The sequence below is a fragment of the Vanellus vanellus genome, assembly GCF_965231255.1.
Source record: "Vanellus vanellus genome assembly, chromosome: 5".
Classification (NCBI taxonomy): domain Eukaryota; kingdom Metazoa; phylum Chordata; class Aves; order Charadriiformes; family Charadriidae; genus Vanellus; species Vanellus vanellus.
In genome coordinates this window covers 47,823,422-47,845,245 of record NC_138910.1, presented here as the reverse complement: position 1 = coordinate 47,845,245, position 21,824 = coordinate 47,823,422, and positions in this window count along the sequence as shown.

Genomic DNA, 21,824 nt, shown 5'->3' with positions numbered 1-21,824 from the left:
GAAGAAATTACTAGTTTACCTGCTGTTTAAGGCATATTAATAATACTGTAGCTTTGATTTCTTAAACTCTAACTAAAGGCTTTATTCAAAAAATGCTATCTTCAGTGCCTTTGCAATTGAATCACAGTCCGTCCCCCCTCCATATTTTTGGCTCTTAAATAATTCTCTTTTGTGATTGTTTGACAAGAATCAGACATCCTCCCACCCCATGCCAATGTCTACTGTATGCTTAACTTTTTTTTCTGGTTCTTCTTGTATTAGTCATTTGAGTGTTTGACAGGTATACATCTGTGGCCCTTTATGTGTATTTTTATTCATTTATTCATGGGCTCAGTGCAGGTACTAATATCCATCATTGTCGTTGCCTGAAATGAAAGCTAAACTCTTTTCTCTTGTGGGTTAGCACAAACAGAGATACTGGTGATCATTTATTTAAGCCAAACTTTTCTCTTCACCAGCATGTGCTCTGTCTTCCAGGACTCAGATTCATCTAGCTAATCTTCAGTTGGCAGCAACTTTCCACTACCTTACTGCCTCGCAGGATGGGAGTGTGAAGTGGGAAATTACCGACATACAAATGATACTCCATCTCTTACAACCTCCCTTGAGGACTGTCTGAAAGCATAAAATGTCTTTTGGGGTATTTGGCACCTTTCTTAGTGCCAGAGCTGCTAGAGCATTGTCTATTTTGGTACTCAGTGCTGTGCATTCAGTGCCTAAATTTTATGGCAAATTTTAACTTCCTTATCAAGTTTTCACAGTAGTCTGCCTCGGGATTTTATGTTGCATTTGGAGTTGGGTATCTTCATATGGATGTAGCCCTTCACAATTGCAAGACTGACTCAAGAAAACCGAATAAGTTCAAAAAGTTTTTCAGGCTTGTGCTCCTGCTGTCTGCTGTTCAACTTGTGTTCCTGCTGTCTGCTGAATATCTGGCTTTATTAGCAGCTGAAGACAGGCTTGCTTTCTGATGGGTTAGTGTCTCGTTAGCATCAGCAGCTTAAGGCTGCTTCCTAGTATAGGCTAAATTCAATTTTGCAGCATAGCAGAGAAGGAGGAAAGGGTCTGGGGAGGGAGGTATCACTTTGGCCCTGTCACATCAGAGATGGGGAAAGGGTCTGGACAAGACACTGGTGCTTGGTGAAATTCTGGGAGGGGAGGTCTGGAGTGGAAGTTGTGAGTGATGAGGGTGGGTGTGTCCGAGGTCTGCCTACGCTGACGGAAAATGGGTGATGTCCATTCCCTGACCTCACTAATCCCCATCTCTCCAGACTCATTTTATTGGGATCCCCCCTCCCTACATTGCCTCTGCATGAGATAGACGCCTTCTCCTCTCTGATGCTCCTATTGCCTCTTCCCATCACAGCTTCTCCTTACTTTCCCAAAAACCTTGGGCTGTTGCCATGCAAGATGAGAAACAGCCCCACGGCAGAGCGCTTGGACGAGGCATGAATTTAAGCATTTACTGCTCTTGCTCTTGCTGATGGTGTTGGCTGAAGGGGCAGCAGTTTGCTTCCATAACCATGGCTCCTCCTGTGTGTTAGAAGGCAGAAATTTGCCCAGGCCAGAGGTGCCCCTGGCTCCACAGGCAGCAGATAGGACGCAGGTATTAGTTCTGACCTCTAGCATAGGCAAAATGAAGATCAGGATCCTGGTGATGGCTGAGGGTCTTTGGCTGTTCCTGGAAGTCCAACACTTGCACACAAATGCCTGCTTGGTGTGTGCCATTGCCCTGTGTGAAACTGGTTGATTTTTGTGTCATATAACCATCCTTACCTCAGAATTCCTATTTTAGTTCTGTGTGAAACACGGCTGGAAACTTCACCTTGAGACCTCACCATCGAAACCAGAGCAAGTCAGCCAATGAGTTCAAGCACTAATCGGGGTACAAGGCACAACATGATCATCTCACAAGAACAGCTAACTCCAATCAAATCAGTGATCCAATTAACCCAGTGTCCTGCCGCCAACTGGTGCCAACAGCAGGTGCCTGGGGAAGGAGGTAAGAATAGAAAGAGCATTTAGTGACACTTTCCCAGGATACTTGTGCAGCCTCTGGCAATTTGCAATTGGTCTTGTTTCCCTATGGAATCTGACAAAAACCTGTCAGTCTCAGATTTCATTACTGTGAGGAGTGTAGTCAACCTTCCCAGCATGAACTGTTAAACACATGAAGTGCTCTTGAATTAGCAGTTATCAGAAACATGGCTCCCTTCCAGCCATCGTCCCTGATCCTTTGCTTGCAGACATGGGCTGAAGCAGTTTAAATCTTTTCCCGGCAGTTTTCTCCACGTCCAGAGTTTCACTGTGATCCTCTGCATTCATTTAAGTGCTCTCAAAAACTCAGTTTTACTTTTGCTCTGGTTGTGCATGACAAAAGGAGCTTCAGAGGGCTGCCCTGCACCTAGGAGAGGAGGCGTCTGCAAAGGACCAAGCCCAAATAGCCACAGAAGCTGGGAGGAATCTGCAGTAGTGAAATGGCATGGGCATTTCCACAGTTTTCATCTCAGGATGGAGACAGGAGTCTTCAACCTCGTGAGGTGGAATTGCTCTTAGAGGCTGTGTAAAGAGAAAGGTGCTGACAGCGGAAATCATGTTAGTAGAACTTCAGTGATGCAAATATAAAGTTAGAAGATAATGAAGTAAAACTAATACAATCACAGGCAGATTTTTCTTGGAAGGTATAAACATTTTCTATGCAGTAGATGAACAACAAGGGATAAGAAATATTACTATTTTATAGACTTTACACTCTACATGGTAAATATATATTGTCTAAATACGTTGGTAACGGACTAAATGTTCTGCTGCAAAGAAGCAGCGTGGCTCCACTGCAGATGTTGAAATAAGCATGAGAAATAAACACAAATGTATTTGGGACATTAAGTTTTAAGCAACTAATCTTGTATTGCATAGAAAGTGGCAAAATATTCCAAAGGACAGCTAAATAAAATCAAATATACATATGCTGGTACAGGTAAGACATTATCTAATTCTAGTGCCTCTTTGTTCTGTACAGTGAATTCCAAATATCTTTAAAATCTCTATTGATCTTTCCTCCAAGCACAAAGAATGAGTCTTTTAAAGAACTGCTTTTAAACAAGAGGAAAATATATATTTTAGGAAATACTTTTGCAAATGCTGTTGCTTCTGACTGCAGGTTTGGCTTTCCAATGTGAAAATTTATATTTGATTTACTGAATCTTGAATGTTATATGCAGTTTTCCATGCTTCAGTCACATCTAGTAAGTAGGTTCTGAATTGTTTTAGATGTCAATAAGTACTTTTTTGGCAGTCTTTGTTGTTAAGATGCATTTAGTGAGACAGCCTTACTCAGTAAGGCATCTTATACCTTCATTTTTTCTGCCCTGATAAAGCTATTTTGATTAACACTGAGTAAGGATCAGGCTTTAAATTTGCACAGTTGCCTCCACATATAGGAAGTGACCAAATGATTTAGGAAAGTAAATGCATGTAACTGTTTAAATCAAGGATTTAGTTCTTCACTTTTTGGAGGAGATTGGGAGCAATGCTACGGAACTCAATAGCAGCAGTGATATAAAATTATCAAAATTAGGATGTGAAATTGCTTTACTGACTTTTTTACTTTATGTTTATATGGGATCTGGCAAATCAAAGGTGATAGCAGATGCTGAATTTCAGAACAAATTAGATCAGTTGTGTTTCTCTGAGATTACTCAGCTACTGATGTATTTTACCTTATCTGGATTTTACTGAATTCTCTCTTCTACTTCAAGGACAAATTTCTATTAATTTCTAAATTCTTGTTAAAATAGATAGGTGTGTGAGTTTGAAGGTTTTTCTAGGCGTATGACACTGTCCTAGAACCTGAAAAATTGGAGAGGCATTACTAAACATCCAGATACATTAACTAAAACTATAGCAACGGCTTTTCCCCCTTTCTTCTGTATTTTGGGGGATGGAAGTGAAGATGCACTGTCCAAAACAAGCAAACAATATCTCCAAGAATAAAAACTTCTACAAGCAAAAGTTGGAAAAACTGTCTTTTAGTGAAAAGAGGGTTGGGGTTTTTTTTGGCAATGCTTTCCTGTTTGAGTTTTCATTTTTCCAATCGCAATTTTCCATAGATAAACAGTTTCAATAATTCACTTAATCCCTTTCTTTAGCTATAGTATGCAAAACAAAAGCTGCTGGAAACATTTTTATGTCATCTGTTTTGATAGAAAAAAAATAGAACAAAAGCCTGTTCTCTGATTCACATTCTCCTAGGAACAATGTTTTCTTCTAATATTTCATTCGGTTTCCTGTCCTTTAGCAGGGGTTGCCACTCTCCATCTACATCTTATCAGCCAGGATGTAGTGTTGTCCAAACTTGCTCATACATTGTGGTACATGTTGAGTAATCCCATTGATGTAAATTGATTTACATAGAAAAACCAAGATCCTGTGGCTTTATTTGTCTAAGCAGCAACATCCTCCAGAGTCGTTTGTATCTACTGAAAATTCATCCTTGAATTTTTCTTTTTCTCCTTTCCTTTTCCTTTTCTTCTTTGTTTTCATACAAAGACCAACTAGTTAGTTTTATTTACCTTTTTTTGTCATGAGGTGATTGTGAACAACATCTCTTAAGAACATTTGTCCTTTTTAACAAATACCAGATTCTACTTAGAGTGTAATGAAATTCAGATTGGTGCTACTCAGCATTGCATTATTAGCATTTTGTGTTCAGTTTTACAACTGAATGTTTTTCCAAGTTTACTGGTATTTCCTTTTTCCTTTTTCTTTTCTTTTTTTTTTTTTAATTTTCTTTTCTTTTCCCTTTACTATGCTTATATTGTCACTACCCATCATGGCGAAAGCAAGACAAATACAGCGTGGGAATTCAATGTTAGCATGACAAGCTATTTCCATATAAAGGAAGCAAATACCAGTCTGTGATAAATTCAAAGGATGATTTCTATGATCAGGAAAGCAATGACTTTTCTGTCTCTCTCTTATCCAAACTGCAGCTGGGATGCTGCATTTGGTGTTAGTGTCTGCAGCACAGAAAGCACCTAGAGAGAGACTGGAGGCTTAGCAGAAATCTTGGAGTTTGAAGAACCACTGACTAAAGAGACCAAAGATTTATGTGTGCACAATTTGTTGCATACTAAAGTGTGTACATGCACTTGAGTACATCTATTTTATCCATACTTCCCACATTCTTAAAATTGTTTGACTGTCCTGATCCAGTGTCGGGAAGGTTTCGTTATAATCCCAAGGACGAGATTAAGATGCTGAAGTCAGTCAAATGTCATACAACCTTTTACTTAATTCTCTTAACAAAACCGAGAAAGAATGATAAAAAGGGAAGGGAAGGGAAGGCAAAGGGGAAAGGAAAGGGGGGTAAGGAAGGAAACAAAGAAAGAGGGAGAAAGTTTGCTACTGCCACCCTGAGTCAACGGTTTTCTGCTGCGTCTGGGGTCCGGGGATGCGCACAGCAGGGAGGCGAGGAGAACAAAGAGGGCAAAGAAGCCCGCCAAAAGCCTTATATAGAGAGATCTTGCTCGTGCACAGATTGACCGGAAGCGCTGGTCCCTTACCGGCCTCTTCCTGCTCTTTTCACGCCTTTAGTCCCTGCGCAGGCGCACGGAGAAGATGGTCCTTCTGGAAGATGGTGGCATGGCAGCAATGTTGAGACAATATCACATCTGGTATTGGTTCTCTACATTGACAAAGCTATTGATCATTGAAAATGGGCTGCTCTGACCAGCTATTTGTTCCTTTGACATGAGTTTACTGCTGTAGACAGAGGTCCCTGACATTGAATGTTTATTTCTATGGAAAACACGTGTGATCTGGCCCTATTCTTCAGTGGCTTAGTCAAATGGATGCAGAAGGCCGGATAACTGTGAAATCTATAAGTCTAATTTAACTGATTTAAATACCTTCAACTTCTGTTCCTATCCAGTTGATCTCTCATGTAGAAAGCCTCACATGCACCATGATTATTTTGAAGTCCAGGCAACTAATTGTCTTCTTGTGCCTAGTTCATTACAGCATAGGTCCACTGGCTCTGTGAATTTCCACTTGACTTATGCAAATAATTATGCAAAATTTCCATAAAAGTGAAATTGAAATGGGGTCTCTGGCAAGGAATGGGATAATGGCCCTGGAATCCCCAGACTTACAATCTGTGCCTGGTGACAATGATGCTGCGTCATTCCATTGACTTCTGTGAACTTTGGTGGTAAAAGAAGAATGGCTCCTGTTTTGCATAGACCTTATTTACTCTAACACATCTTGAATGCTAATATGTCCCTACATATATTTTCTTCAACATGACACTATGTTTCCCCCCTTCTCTGTTATGCAATTTAATTATATGCAGACCTTGAATGTCATTTTCTAATCCTCTGTGGTTCATTTGAAAGTCTTGTAAAATAAAACTAATTGGTGTGTTCATTAAAATGTCAGAAATATTTTTGAGTTCAATTAGATCGTACAGCAGTTTTATCCAAAGTGTGCTTATAGTACAATAACTATGTCAGGAGGATGTAATTAACAGCCATTTAAATGAACAATTGTCTTAAATTTTTCTGGTTCTTCATGCATGATAACTTAATCAAACAGCAAAGTTCTTACAGGCTTATCCATTTGAGAGAAAGGTGAAACACCATAAACATGTATTTAAAAAGTCAAATTGAAAGCCGTAAAACTACTGAACTAAAGAAGTCAACTATATAAAAATGAATTGCAGAATCATACTTTACTTCAGTGTCAGCACATTACAGCTAAAATCCAACCAGAAAAGCTGTAATGTAAGGCATGGTCACAATTTTGGGGGAAGACTAACATTTACATTGAATGAAGGTCAAAGGTCAGAATCACAGACTCATAGAATGGTTTGGGTTGGAAGAGAATTTTAAAGATCATCCAGTCCACACCCCTGCCATGGGTAGGGACATCTTCCACTAGATCGGGTTACTCAAATCCCTGTCCAACCTGAGCTTCAACACTTCCAGGAATGGGGCATTCACAACTTCTCTGGGCGACCTGTTCCAGTGTCCCACCACCCTCATCAGAAACAATTTCTTCCTTATGTCCAATTTAAACCTACACTCTTTTTGTTTAAAACCATTGTCCTTTATTCTGTCACTACAGGGCTTGCTAAAAAATCTTTCTCTGTCTTTCTTATAAGCCCTCTTTAAGTACTGAAAGGCCCCAATAAGGTCTCCCTGATGCCTTCTCTTCTCTAGGCTGAAGAAGGCCAACTCTTTCAGTCTTTCTTCACAGTAAAGGTGTTCCAGCACTCTGACCATCTTTGTGCCCCTTGTCTGGAGCAGCTGTAACAGGTCCATGTCTGTCTTGTGCTAGGGACTCCAGAGCTGGATGCAGCATTCCAGCTGGGTTTTCACTAATGTGCTCCATAGTTTTGTTTCCATTAAAATATTTAAGACATTGGGGCCTTCTGCTATATTTACCTGTATTTTGACAAAGTATCACTCACTGTTCAGTGAAGGCTAAGCCCATGTTTGTTTCAGGCTTCAGTGGCCTTAAATGCAATTGTGCAAAAACTATGCATTAGACTATGTATTAGACAAGATTGGTTCTAATGGTCCTAGTGGCAAGGAGACCGTGGCTTTCAAAAAAGTTTAGCAAGTATAGCTTTCTTTTGGAAATGCGGGATCACACTGAGTAATATCACACATAGTTTTATAAAAATTACTGAACTTGGTTACAATTATTTTTATTATCCATTTTCATCCAAATATGCCAGTTTGTGAAAACAGACATTTTGTTGTAAAGTCTGTTTTTGTTGAGCATCTTGATTGATTTTTTTGGTTTCCATTTCAGAATTACTTGAAAATGCTTGAAAAGTTTAATATAAAATTTCTTGATTCACTTATGACTTTGTTCTGAACTGCAAGCTAATTGCAGTACAGGTGCAAAAAATATGGGAAAGAAGGTTCTTACTCAAACAAAACCTTTCCCTTGGCTTAACGTTAGTTGGGAAGTGAATTTATGGATTATAAAAATATTTCTGTCTGATTAGGTGAAAAGACAATATCTAAAACCATTAAAAGGCTCCTGAAATGGAGAAAAGCAATCCTTGCTCACCTTCAGAGATCACAGCTTCAGCTGAAACAATGAAAACCACTCAGGACAAGATCAAAGCTGCTCCTCCAGCTTCTGGAGCTTTAAATAAGACTGTGCAAGAGCTGGAGCATACAGTGTATCTACTGATGCTTGCCTTTGTGTCAGGTGGGATGGTCGCACCTCTGTATCATAAAATCATAGAATGGCTTAGGTTGGAAGGGACCTTAAAGATTATCTCGTTCCACCCCCCCTGCCATGGGCAGGGACACCTTCCACCAGACCCAATTGCTCAAAGCCTCATGCAATCTGGCCTTGAACACTTCGAGGTATGGGGCATCCACAACTTCCCTGGGCAACGTGTTCCAGTGCCTCACCACCCTCATAGCGAAAAATTTCTTCCTAATATCTATTCTAAATCTACCCTCTTCCAGTTTGAAGCTATTACCTCTCATCCTATCACTACATGCCCATGTAAACGTCCCTCTCCAGCTTTCTTGTTGGCACCCTTCAGATACTGGAAAGCTACTATAAGGTCTCCCTGGAGTCTTCTCCAGGCTGAACAACCGCAACTCTCTCAGCCTGTCTTCACAGGAGAGATGCTACAGCACTCTGATCTTCTTTGTGGCCCTCCTCTGGGCCTGCTCCAACAGGTCAAGTCCTTCTTAAGCTGGGGGCTCCAGAGCTGGATGCAATATTCCAGGTGGGGTCTCACAAGAGCAGAGTAGAGGGGCAGAATCACCTCCCTCGACCTGCTGGCCACGTTACTTTTGATGCAGCCCAGGATATGGTTGGCCTTCTGCCCTGCGAGCACACATAGTCAGCTCGTGTTGAGCTTCTCATCCACCAACACCCCTAAGTACTTCTCCTTAGGGCTGCTCTCAACCCATTCTCTGCCCACCTTGTATTTGTGCTTGGGATTGTCCTGGCCCATGTGCAGGACCTTACACTTGGCCTTGTTGAACTTCATGAGGTTTGCATAGGCCCACCTCTCAAGCTGGTCCAGGTCCCTCTGGATGGCATCCCTTCCCTCCAGGGTGTCAACCGCTCCACACAGCTTGGTGTCGTAAGCAAACTTGCTGAGGGTGCACTCCATCGCAACATCCAACAAAGATGTTAAATAGTACTGGTCCCAGTATCAACCCCTGCGGAACACCACTTGTCACTGCTTGCCACTTGGACACGGAGCCATTGACTGCCACTCTTTGAGTGTGACCGTCCAGCCAGTTCCTTATCCACCGAGTGATCCATTGGTCAAATGTATGTCTCTCAAATTTAGAGACCAAGATATCATGCTGGATAGTGTTAAATGCTTTGCACAAGTCCCGGTAAGTGACATCTGTTGCTCTCCCCTTATCCACCAACGCTGTAATGCTATCGTGGAAGCCCACCAAATTTGTCAGGCATGTTTGTTGCCACCAATCTCCTCCTTATTTAAAACTTTTTGGTTTAAAAAATGTGTGTCCTTAATAATATTTTGTTGTTATTCTCCTGGAGTAAGTCAAGCAGGCTCCAGACTCACCATTCGAAGATAGGAGGAGGAAAACAGATAAAAGAACAGTGAATGTGATGCAGCATAAACTCCTGCACAAGTTTTATGGTTTTCTCTTCCCCTGATGCAAGAATATAAATAAAAGACCAGCTCTGTAAAGTATTTCTCAGCCGGATACAACAGAAGAGAGATTAAGTTTCGGTAGGCCACCTTTGTATTCGAATGTGGTGTTTGTGTTCTTTTCTCAAAACAATTTAAGCTGTTCTGCAAGCTATAAAGGAATTTTCAGCTGCTTTGTCTTGCTGGCTTTCATTGCTGTTTTTTAATTAAAGCTTAAGGAATTAAAATAACGAGGGATGCTGGAGTTACACAAGGATGAGAAAATCAGGCAGTCAAATCCACTGAGTTGCAATGGGGCACAGGCTGATTCTTGGATTACCATACTCAATGATTGTTTTTTCCAGTTTAAAGCATAAACATTAATGCATTTTAAGCATCTGGGTCACGCTGACAATATACGACTGTGTGAGACAATTAGATCTGAAAGAGATTGGGAGCTACTTTATTAAGATTTTGGGTGTGGTTTGCAAAAGAAGGCTTCTTTCTGTTATATTTTGCACTGGGAATGGAGAAACTAATAATCAAATGCTTAATAAAAGATAGACCTATTTAGAAATGAACAGCTATTGCATGAGGCATAATTCTAACTGATACAGCAGCGTATCTATTTGTTAGGCGCAAATATCTCTATTTATTAGGCACAAACATTTGCAATGTTGATTGTTTTGTTTACAAACTGTGGCCACATTGTGTAATTTAGCTGTAAGCTGCCATATTTAACTGAGGTAGGGGAGGAAATGAAGCTATCAGCCACAGTCCTAATATTCACAGACATGGAGCTCTACTTTTCCATTACTCTTGTAATGGATGCAGTTTTGAATTAATTTTTAGAACTGCCAGGAATAGCAGCATATTGGATTCTCTCGCTATTTTATTTTATGTTCTGTGTCCCTGCAGTGTCTCTTGATTGCTACTCATTAGAAACAGGCTACGCTTGTGTTTACCAGAACAAAAATATTCCCCTTCCTCATTGCACCTTGCAATTTGAATTTTGCCTTGGATTTAAAAAGATGCAAATTAAATATTTAAAAGTTTCAAACACTGTATCTTCTACCATTTTAAGCAATGATGAGCCTTTACTATGAGCTGGGAGGATTTAAAAATGTATTTCATATGTCATAGGAAACAGAACTGTGGTTATTCCTTTGCCTCATTTTATTTTATGGGAATAATAACATGTCTGTTTCTTGCTCTGTTACAAAGCTGTGGGTTTTGCCTTGCAACAGACTTTTAATATATGTCCGTGGACACCACTTATTTTTGTATTAATCTTATGCTAGCAGCCCAAGATGCCCTTGACCTCCTGTGAGTCAGTGTGATGCATGGTTCACTGAAGGCTGGTAAGAGCATGGCTGGGTGTAGATGACAGCTGTACACCACAGGTGCGTGTATGGGACTTGAAGGGCTCACGGTGGGCTTTTTGGTTTCATCTAACTGTTGGTAAGGCACTGCTGAGGTGGGAAAAGTCCTCTGATTCATGACTTGTGTCAGCAAACAAACTGCATGACTGGAGCGCAACAGGCTCAGACATCCTCTGAAGCTGAGCATCACTGAACTGTACTCAACTTTGATGGTGCGAATGGGCATAAACACACTGGCTTTGAAGTTTTCCCTGTTTATACCACAGACATGGTTGAAGGACCCAGAGAAGTGTGACATCAATGATGGTCCAATTTTGGGGAGCTTCAGAGAATATTTTGCCAGCCTTCTGGGCCCATTCCCCTTCAAAGCCCAGGTACTGCAACTAGATGGATACCTACGTGAAAATTATAGCAGTGGGACTTGAGAGTGGTCTTCAGGAAGCTGAACTGAGCCATTTTATTTTGAAGGCATTGAGCTGTGTTATGTTTGGATAACTATATTGGAGCACTGTTTCTAATGGATTTTGCAAAACAGCAGCTCCGAGTGTATCATGTATATGTCTTTGTGCAAACTCGCAAGCAAAATATTATAATAACACTCATCAATGGTCTCCACTTGGACATGGAGCTGTTGACCCCAACTCTTTGAGTGCGGCCATCCAGCCAGTTCCTTATCCACCGAGTGGTCCATCCATCAAACCCATGTCCTCCAAGACAGTTTCAAATGCTTTGCACAAGTCCAGGTAGATGATGTCAGTTGCTCTTCCCTTCTCCACCAACACTGTAATGCTGTTGTAGAAGGCCACTGTCACTAATCACTTTCTTATTTTCCATGTGCCTTAGCAGAGTTTCCAGGAGGATCTGCTCCATGATCTGGCTGGGCACAGAGGTGAGACTGACCAGCCTGTAGTTCCCCGCATCTTCCTTTTTTGCCTTTTTAAAAATGGGGGTTATGTTTCCCCTTCTCCAGTCAGCGGGAATCTCACCAGACTGCCACGACTTTTCAAATACAGATGGATAGTGGCTTGTCAACTTCATCTACCCGTTCCCTCAGGACCTGCAGATGAATCTTATCAGGTCCCATGGACTTGTGCACCTTCAGGTTCATTATATGGTCTCAAATCTGGTCCTCTCCTATAGTGGCAGTTCTCCATTCTCCCTGCTTCTCTCATTCTGCCTTTGCCTTCTGCAACTTGGGCAGTATAGTTAGAGCCCTTACTGGTTAAGACTGAGGTAAAAAAGTCATTGAGTACCTCAGCCTTGTCCATGTCCTGGGTGACCAGGTCTCCTGTTTCCTTCCTGAGTGGGCCCACCTTTTCCCTAGTCTTCGTTTTGTCACTGACATACCTATAGAAGGCTTTCTTGTTAGCTGTGATGTCCCTGGCCAGATTTAACTCTATCTTCCAATAATTCACTTAGCTGCTTGCATATCTCTCACAGTACACCACTCTAGGCAGACGCAGTGCATAAAGCAGCTTCTAGATAAATGTATGGATATCTTTCCATTGTGTAAGTGGTAGTCAGAAGCTTTATGGTCAGACTTCAGAGCACAAATTGTGAAGCAGTGATGCTATGAGGGTATGTTCCCACTGCATTTTTTTTTTTCTCCCTGGAGGCTCTTGGCTGCAGCCAAAGAAATATCTTCATTGTACCTGAGAAATAATATAATACTGTTAACACTTATCACTGCCTTAGCTTTGTGAAACCCATTCTAAGCTTGCAGTGTAATGCTGAACAGGACAAACAGGATGAGGGATGCTTTAATTAGCTTATAGGCAGTTAAGCTCAATAAGTCTCATTTCACTGAAAAGGTTGATGTAGTGCAGCAACACTCATTTAAATTGCCCATATTTAAAACAAAAAAAAAAAATCCTCCTCACTAACATTTGGTGTGACTTAAATGTTAAAATCAACTTTTTAAAAGTGAAATGTTATTTTCTCATGGACTCAGAGTTAGAATGTAAAATCTCTGTGTATTGTACAGGACCATCTATGTTTTAAACTTGATGGCAATAAATCTTAAAATCAAGTCTAACCTAAAATGATCACATTAAAAAATTAACATGTCTAATATTGTGCATATACTTTGGTTCAGTTAAACTTCCACTCCAGAAAATCACTTAAGGACAGGTCTCCTGTTAAGCCACTTTGCTTTTAATATGATTATGAGTTGCCAGCTTTGTTTTATATTTCTGTTATCATCCTTATAGATCACAGCATTAAAGCATATTTTGAGCGATGCAACCAATTTTATCTTGTCACTTGTGTTAATTTTGTGACTTTATAGCTTGTATGTGTGTTGTTTGCTTTTTTTTTTTTTTTTTAAGGATCCCTGGTGGTAATATACTCTTTATTTATATCTCTGATATCCTCTTTATTTATATCTCTGACACTTTGTCTTGTGCTGATTTCTTTGCTGGCAATGAAAATGCATGAATACCTCTGCATATGCACATCCACATGCAGTTTCACCTTTACTCCATAAAAATGCATTCGTTGGTGTGCTTTGCAGCTATTTATACAGTAATTTTACTTTCATTTTCTCCCCTTTTCCCTGCAAGATTCCCCTGTGAATGCTAATAAGATGGCTTCAGGTATGTTGCATGGACAGGATGCTCTTCTCAAATTTCTCTTGGGTGAGCAACCACTGTTTCTCATCGTGACCCCTGCCTGCTGCAATCAAACTTCAGAATCATTCTGTTCTGCACTGTGATTGAATCCTCACATTCATGACAGTGCCTGGCCATGAACTCAGCATCGTAATCTGCAGGGTCAGTCACTGATGTGCTGAGCCCTTCTGCTAGGACCACTAAGTGTAATTTTTATGTTTCAACACTTTCTCAGCCTGAACACTGGAAAATAAAGTCTCAGGGATATCTGGCAACTGGTGCTGCGATAACTGTCCACCATTAATCAACAAAACTATGCACCAGTGGTATACTCATGGTGTACATATACTTAGGCTGTTATGACATGGAGCGTTTTCCTTTTTGTGTATTGCACATCAGTTCTCATCCTCTTCGTGCCTTTATTTCTGAAATATAAACTATTTAAAAACACACAGTTACCATATAGAACATATACGTGTATATTTGAAACCTGTCCAATTTGGAGTTCGAAGAGCAAGAAATGGAGCAATTAAGCCACAAGGACAAATCACAAAGCTCTTATTGTGCATTCTGGGACTGTTTCTTTTCTTCTTTCTCGGTGCCAGCAATAAGGTTTTTTACAACAATTTTGAAGAAGGCAAATAATTTCCCCCAAACAAGGTTTGAAACTGTCCTGCTTTGAGAAAGATAATAGTTTCCTTATTTGTGTGGTAACTGAAATTTTTCTGAAATTATTTAGGGATAATATATAGCATGTCTCATACAAGGAAAAACTAGGTCGATGAATATTATGGCTTCTGGTAGGCCTATATTAAAAAAAATCACATGGAAACCTCTGCAAACTTCATAGAAAAGACCCATAAGCTTCTTTAGTCCTTTCATAATCCCTGTTATAAGGCAGCATACAAGGACAGTTTCCTTGGTGGTTTCTGCAGCATTTTCTCTTGCACAACAGCTTACCTTAGAAGCTGCAAGTGGTGACTAAAGAGATGAGAGAGGCTGAAGCAAAATTAACCCTCTTTCATCACAGTGTTGTTTTCTTTAAGGAAAATATGTTTTTCTGTTCTTCATATTCAGGTTGTGATTTGACCAATCTCCTAAAGGTATCTGTTGATGGGGGAAGGCAGCAACATCATCTTCTGTACTTGAGTCCAGCAGGCATAGGGCTATGGGCATGTGGCTGAAAAATGGATAATCAGGGCATCCCAGGTGGACCTGTTTTACCTTTAAACCAATGAATCCTGGGGACTAGTCAACAGGATTGTATTGTCAAGAGGATAGCACTGTCAACAGGACTGACAATATAACTGTATGGTCTTTAGCCTGTGACATCAGTCCCTGGTAAATCTGTGCTGAGGACCACTATGACTTTGTACTGCCAAGAACCTACCTAGATCTGCAACTTGCAGCGCTAGCTGCAAGTGTATTATGAACATAGCAGATGTGGACATAACATTCGTAATCCACATAGGTTTTTATTGATGTTTTCTTTTCTGATGTCTGACATCGTAGCCATGCATTAAATTGGATTATTGGTAACATCACCAACTCTTCTGAGTTCTAGATCTGGATACAATAAAAAAGTGTCCAGCATATGTGACAAGATATTAATATAGATCTTTAAAAATCTGTTCTGTAAAAAACATCCTGCAAAACACACGTCTCTTATGGGAGAAACCATTTGCAAGTATATCCACACACATTTAGCTTAGTTCAGAAATAAAAGGACCCTTCATGACTCACTCTTCTATTATATTTAAAAATAGGATGCTTTAACTCGTTAATTGCTCTTGTTCTTTTTAAATGATTTTCTTTATTATTTTTCCACCTTGTGTTCTTCTTACTGAAACATTATTTTGCTCGTGATGCTTCACAAAAGATATTGGCAATTCATGCAATGTAATGAAGTCTGAAAAGATGGAAGCCCTTGCTCTTGAAGTCATAAAGCAGTAAATATAGTAACATTGCAAATTTCCCACCTTATCGGACCCCCAATTTTAAATCAAGGATAGTAATGAGGCTGATTTCTAGAGCAGGCAATTCTGAATATGAAGACAGCATCATAAATCTCAGATTGATTGTCCTTGATTTTTTCATCACCAGATATGGTATGATATTGCATATTTGAGCCATTTGTTTAGTTACGGCATTCAAATCCAGAACACAACCATCCTAATACCTGAGAATTTTTAGATTTTTTTTTTCCAGTGCTCTCTACTCTTGTATTACCCAGTTGGGGATATAACCAGAGGGAAGTGCAATGTGCTGTGAACTGCTCAGGTCCAGCTTTGAAGGAAAGGAGTTGTGTGGTTGGAGGCAGGAGAAATAAGAAAAGAAGGTTGTTTTATGAAGATGTTATCATCGTATGAGTGCTTGGTAGAGGGATGAATTAAAGTCTGAGGTCAGGGCTGCCACATATTGTAGTTTCGAACCTGGGATTTATGTTATATCAAATTATTCTAAAAAAAAGTTGTCCTGATGGGGTTTGTATCTATTGTTAAGAATCCCACACATTTTAAGTTAAATTCTTAGATTGTGGAGTTTAGCACTGCAGGCTCTCAGTGCTGAAATATTTTTTTCCACTGATGCATCACCCTGGTCATAAATTCAAGCATGCTAATGACTCCTTGCTTCTCTCGCTCACATGAGTTAACAAGCCACATACTTGGGCAGGATATTTTTCACAAAATAAAACAAAAAGCCTGCACCATCCTTTGTTAGATGCAGTCTGACAATATAAGGAAGGGTAATTATTTTGGTATTGATTCTGGAAGATTCTGATCTGTACACTTCAAAGGGTTAAATGCTTTCTGTCTGTGTAACAGTTAGAGCTATGAAGTGTTAGAGTTGCTATAGTAACAGTGCATATTTGATTCAAATGAAAGAGTAAACAACCTCTTTTTATATCTCAAAGCTAAAAGAAATGTGGTCCCAACTTTGTAAGAAATTAGTATAAATACTTTTAAATTACTCCGGAAATATATTATTTTTTTTTTATAAACTAAAACAAACAATGAAAAATAAAAGAAAGAAAAAGGGAGAAAAGCCTGCAGCGATGGTTCCTTCTGCTCCATTGAAGACTTCACAGGCCATGGAGGGTCGTGGTGGCTTTGGAAGAGGACCCAACACCTTGGCTGACAATGCAGCACAGCCAGGGCTCCTGCAACTTGGGGCAATCTTCTCCCCAGGCACCGATACTGATCATGTGCCTGTTGCCATTAGGGACAGATGGCCAGTGAGATGCTGGCGCAGCAAGTTTTGACCTCCTGAGCTCATTAAAAAGCTTTTGGGCTGCTATGCTGGTTCACTTGGTATCCAAAGACTTCTGAAGCCCTTTCATCAGGGTTCAGTTTGTGTGTACATACAATGAAAGCAAACTGCTGAGGGGGAGATAAAGGACAATACAATAACTCCCGTTATCAATTTTTCCCTTCTAACTAGTGAAGAGGGAAGAGATCACCTTTAAAATTCCCATCCCTCTCCTTTTGCAGCCATCTCACAGCAGCTATGTGACAGGGAGAGACCTTTAAAGGCTGGTACGAAATTTGTCTAACCAGTTGGTTTTCCTTAGAGAGAAAGATGGTTTTTAATTAACAGATTTCTCTTATGGGAAGAAACCTTTTCCTGCAGGAAATTTTGACTTTTGTTAAGAAAGTACTTTTCCTTTTCATGTTAATAAATTAAGAATTTTGGGAGTAAAAGGGAAAACATTTTCTAAATAGCTTTCCTAGTTAAGCCTTTCTAGACAAGAAAGCTAATCACACCAGAGACCCTGCCTAATGCTTGGCCTTATATAGCTACTGACAACGTGCTGGATAATTTTCTGCTGGACACATTGGTCCTCCCAAACCACCTGTGCCAGCCCTATGGTTCTTTTTATAACTTTTGTGTTTCTTTCTCATTCATGTGCCTGCATCCTTCTGCCCAGGCATTAGCTGCCACACATGTTTTGCTTGACCCTTTCTCAAGGGATTTTACTCTTCATTCTGTGATTTCTGGATGTTGACTGTGGGGCTAATTAATGAATCTCAGTGTATTTGGAGACTGAATTTGGCATGGTTGTCATAAAGCTGATGGTATAGTGCCTGGTGAAGCTATGTAGTTGTGTTATCAATTTCCTATGTATTGACAAAAACCACAATGCTGCTGGGTTTATTCTCACAGGCTGTCACAAGTTTAAAAATGGTGCGATAAAATACTTTGCTCAGCCCAAATCAGATTGTGACTGAGTCTTATTGCAGCCTTTCCATAGAGTGGAAGAAATGCAAAACATCCCTTTTGGACCAACACAGAATTATTAGCTTTTCCATATTGATTATATATAGGAAACAAAAATATAAATGTATTCCCACAGATCAAGTACTAATGGGATAAAACAACCCTCTGTGTGGGTAAGTAAATTTTTGGTGTGTTTGATTAGCAATTAAGCCATACACATTTATTTTTTTCCCTGGCAAAAAATATAGGAGTGGGAAGCACTGAATGTCAGTGGTTTTGCTTTCGCATTTCCCAGTCTTGTTTGTAAAGAGTACTAAAAAATGTCAGGGTATGAATCAGTGTGCAGAAGCCACTCATGACCTGAAACAGGAGAACAGTACTGTGTATATGCCAGCAATGACATGTAAATCTGCAGCTGAGCCATGAATCATATGTCTACATTTCTAGCTCGGTCCCTTTTCAATTATATTCCACGCAGTAAGAGACACTTAAAGGGCTGAAGTTAAAACAAATAGTTTCTTTCCTTTTTTTTTTCCCCTGACATCTTTTGCACCTTCTGCAGAGGAAAAGAACGTGTCAAACACACATCAAATGAGGTAAATTTGAAGGGATTGGGAAATAAATTGCCTGAGAAGTAACTGGTTTTCTCATTCAAGCTTCTGCGCTCTTTCAGAGTTTGGTGGCTTTTGCCCTGATGTGAGCTCCTCGAAAAGCTCCCGTTGTCCATCAGTGCGGCTAAGATCAATGCCGTTCAGCATATGGTAGGGCTGAAGACTGAGGAAGAGAAACAACTGGGCAAAAAGATATGGACCTGTCTGGCTTGTTACCTCTGCACTAGTGTGAATGTGAGGGTTTGTGGTGTTGCTTTACCTTTCCCAACATGGAAACCTTCCCTGCTGTGAGTGCTGCTGGTAGATATTTGGAAAGGGCTACCATGAACCTGTTTTCACAGTCCTCCATCCATGTAGGCTTTTAAAAATGCAGTCAGCATCTCTTTTTCAGCCTTCAAGATACACCTGAAGCTTTTCAGAGGAAATCCAGGCAGCAGACACGATGCAGGTCTGATCTCTGCAGTGGCCAGTGGTGACAGAAGCTGGTGGTCAGCAGCAACACCAGGGACATGAAGCAGCAGCTGATTTGGGGCAGTTAGGATTGCAGCAAGCAAAGGAACTTTCAAGAAGAGGTTTAGAGGAGGAAATTAGTTGACTTAGGTGGGAAGGGATGTGAGCCAAGGGAAAAGTGGACCAGGATGGGAAGAACAATACTGAAATGAAGTGTTGAGTGGATGAGTGAGAAGGAAGAAACGCAGCTCCCAAAAAGCAGCTCCAAGGTGGAAAGATTAGGAAAGAATGTTAGAATAAATGGAATTTTGGGGCATTAAATAGGAATTCTGGGTTGGGAAGCCCTGAAACTTTGTCTGTGCTGTGAGACTTGTGGGAGAAGGAGAAAAGGTTATTGAGACACCTTGCCACTTGGGTACCTGCAACTGGGATTTATTTTTAGTGAGGGACTGTCCCCACTTATCTTTTTTCCTGTTCACTAGATGGTAGTCAGAGACTGGTCCAGGTGCATTTTGCAACGTCAGCATGTTTGTGGGACACTGGGATCATTAACACCTACAATGCCTTTAAGATCTCAGCAGTCATTGAAAGCAAACCCTCTGGATTTCCTTGAGATCAGTAGATGAAAGTTTCCCAGGAGAGATTTTCCTTTCAGCTAGAATCTATTTTCAAGCTGCCTTTTCACAGCAATCTCACACTTTTATTTTAGCTTGAAAAACTTTTAGGTGATGATAACTCTGGTTGAGGAGGAGATAACAGACTCTGCAATGGCTTCAGTGATGTTCACTTTCCTTTAAACTGTGCACAAGGAGCCCCCAGCCATATCCTTTAATGAGAAGCCCTTGTTAAAAGGCCCCAGGTAAGGAAATACAGTAGTCTCAAATTCATGCTGCTGGTTTAGAAGCTTTGATCTTTGATATGCCTATATGTCTAGTGTATTTGCAACGCAAAGGTTGTTGATATAAGGATATTTGTCAAATGCTAACATTGGATCCCAGATGAATTTTGCTATGATTGCAGGCAAGAATCCACTGCCACAGGGAGGTTTTCTTACTCCTCAGGGAAGTGGCAGCTCTTACTGTGCACATGGTTATTGTGGGTGCTAGACTGCAAAATAAATGGCCCTGGAAACATACCTCCGTCATGCAGTGCTGTGCACTGAGCCAGATGTAAAGTCAGCAGGAAACACTTGAATAAACACATAGTCCTATACGTCATTTAAAAACAGAACAGTATATTTTCCCCAGCATTACTCTTTGTAGGAGGAATATTCCCATTAATTGCATTACAAAAAATGTTGAAGATTGCCAGCACCTTTCTGTTTGCTATTCTGCTTGGTGGCTGTTTCCGGAGGAGAGGAGGAGTGAGTGAGAGACGATTACCTGTCTGAGCAGGGATTTGGAGTTGTTAACATGACAGAGTAGGGCTGTTTCTGCCTGCCAACTGCCTTTGGCTTCTGGGTGTCACACTTAGTTTTATGGATTTTCAGCTTTGGTTTATTTGTGCTGAATTTACTTTTATGGATTTTTACTTTAACTCTCATAGGCTGCTGGAAACAAGATGGTAGATTATAGTGAAGGGGGGAATAGTATTGCCATTTGTATTTGTTTAACCACCTAGTGAGAAGATTTGTTTAACTTACTATAAAGGAAGAGAAACAGCACCAGCAGTGACTGCAAGAGTTAGTTTTACAGAGACTAATAACCTCACAAGCAAGTCCGTTATGACTTTCCAAAATGGATATGTGCTAAACTGATCTTCCCAGTATTTGATAGCTTTGGGAGCAATATGAGAAGATATCTATCTCTTTTCCCTCTAAGCTACGTGTCGACAGTTTATTGGGTGGGGCAGCCTTTTTTTAGCCTGAACTCTGGTCTCTGAAGCCCATAAAAAATTTAGATACCAAAAACTCAGGTGTGTCAGGAGCAGTTTTAGGTTCCTGATTCCTAGGGCTGTGCGCTCTATACAACTCACAGTGAGAGTCTGAACCAGCCTCACAGTAGACACCAGTGTGCAAAGAAACCTCTGAAGTGGCCATGGGGCATAGGCTCCATGAGTGTCTTTCCCCATGAGAACTTACTGAGGCTCTTTCTTTTATCTTAAAATATACAGTCAGAGGAGGTTGTAACGTTACCCGTTCTTATAGAAGAGCTGACACTTGTCTAATTTTGCACTTGGTAGACACCATAGGTTTTATCTCACATCCATACATTGCGACATCTGCTCCAATTTTAAATGAGCTAAGAAAAAAACAGGATAACACCTTTATTCTTTCCTGTTATGGTGGATGTGTTTCTCGGCTTTGTAGCTTTGATTGCCCTATGGAAAAAAGCTGATGGGAGAATCCTCTGTGTGTTTGCCAGACCTTCTGTATCACCCTCCTCCTTCTCCTCCTCCTATATCTTTTGAATCCAGTGGCCAATTTCAACCACAATAAACCGTGGACAAGAGATCACTTAAACAGTAACCCTCCTACACGTCTCATTGAAATACATGGCTAAATAAAGCTGTGAGATGCTATTAGTCTCTCTGCTAAGCAGAAGATGCAGGGTAAGATCAATTGGTTTTGGATTATGGAGGAAAAAAAATGAGGGAGTAACTTTAGAAATGGCCTGGCTGTTGGAAAGGTGTCATTTACAGCTTCCACTGACTCAGGCAAGAGCAGTTTATTTCAAGAACACAGATAATGAACACCATAAACTTTCTTATTTCAAGCAAAACTCATCACCATAAGCTTTCTGACTTCATGGGAAACAAATGAATGCAAACCTCTGATTACAGTGAAGAGAAGAGAAAACAAAAGAGTTTTCCCTTGTTGTTTTACGTTATCAAGTGGCAGAAAATTGCAAACCACTAGAAAAATAGCCTGCATCCTGTGCGTGCATGTCCATCCTTTTTAACCAGG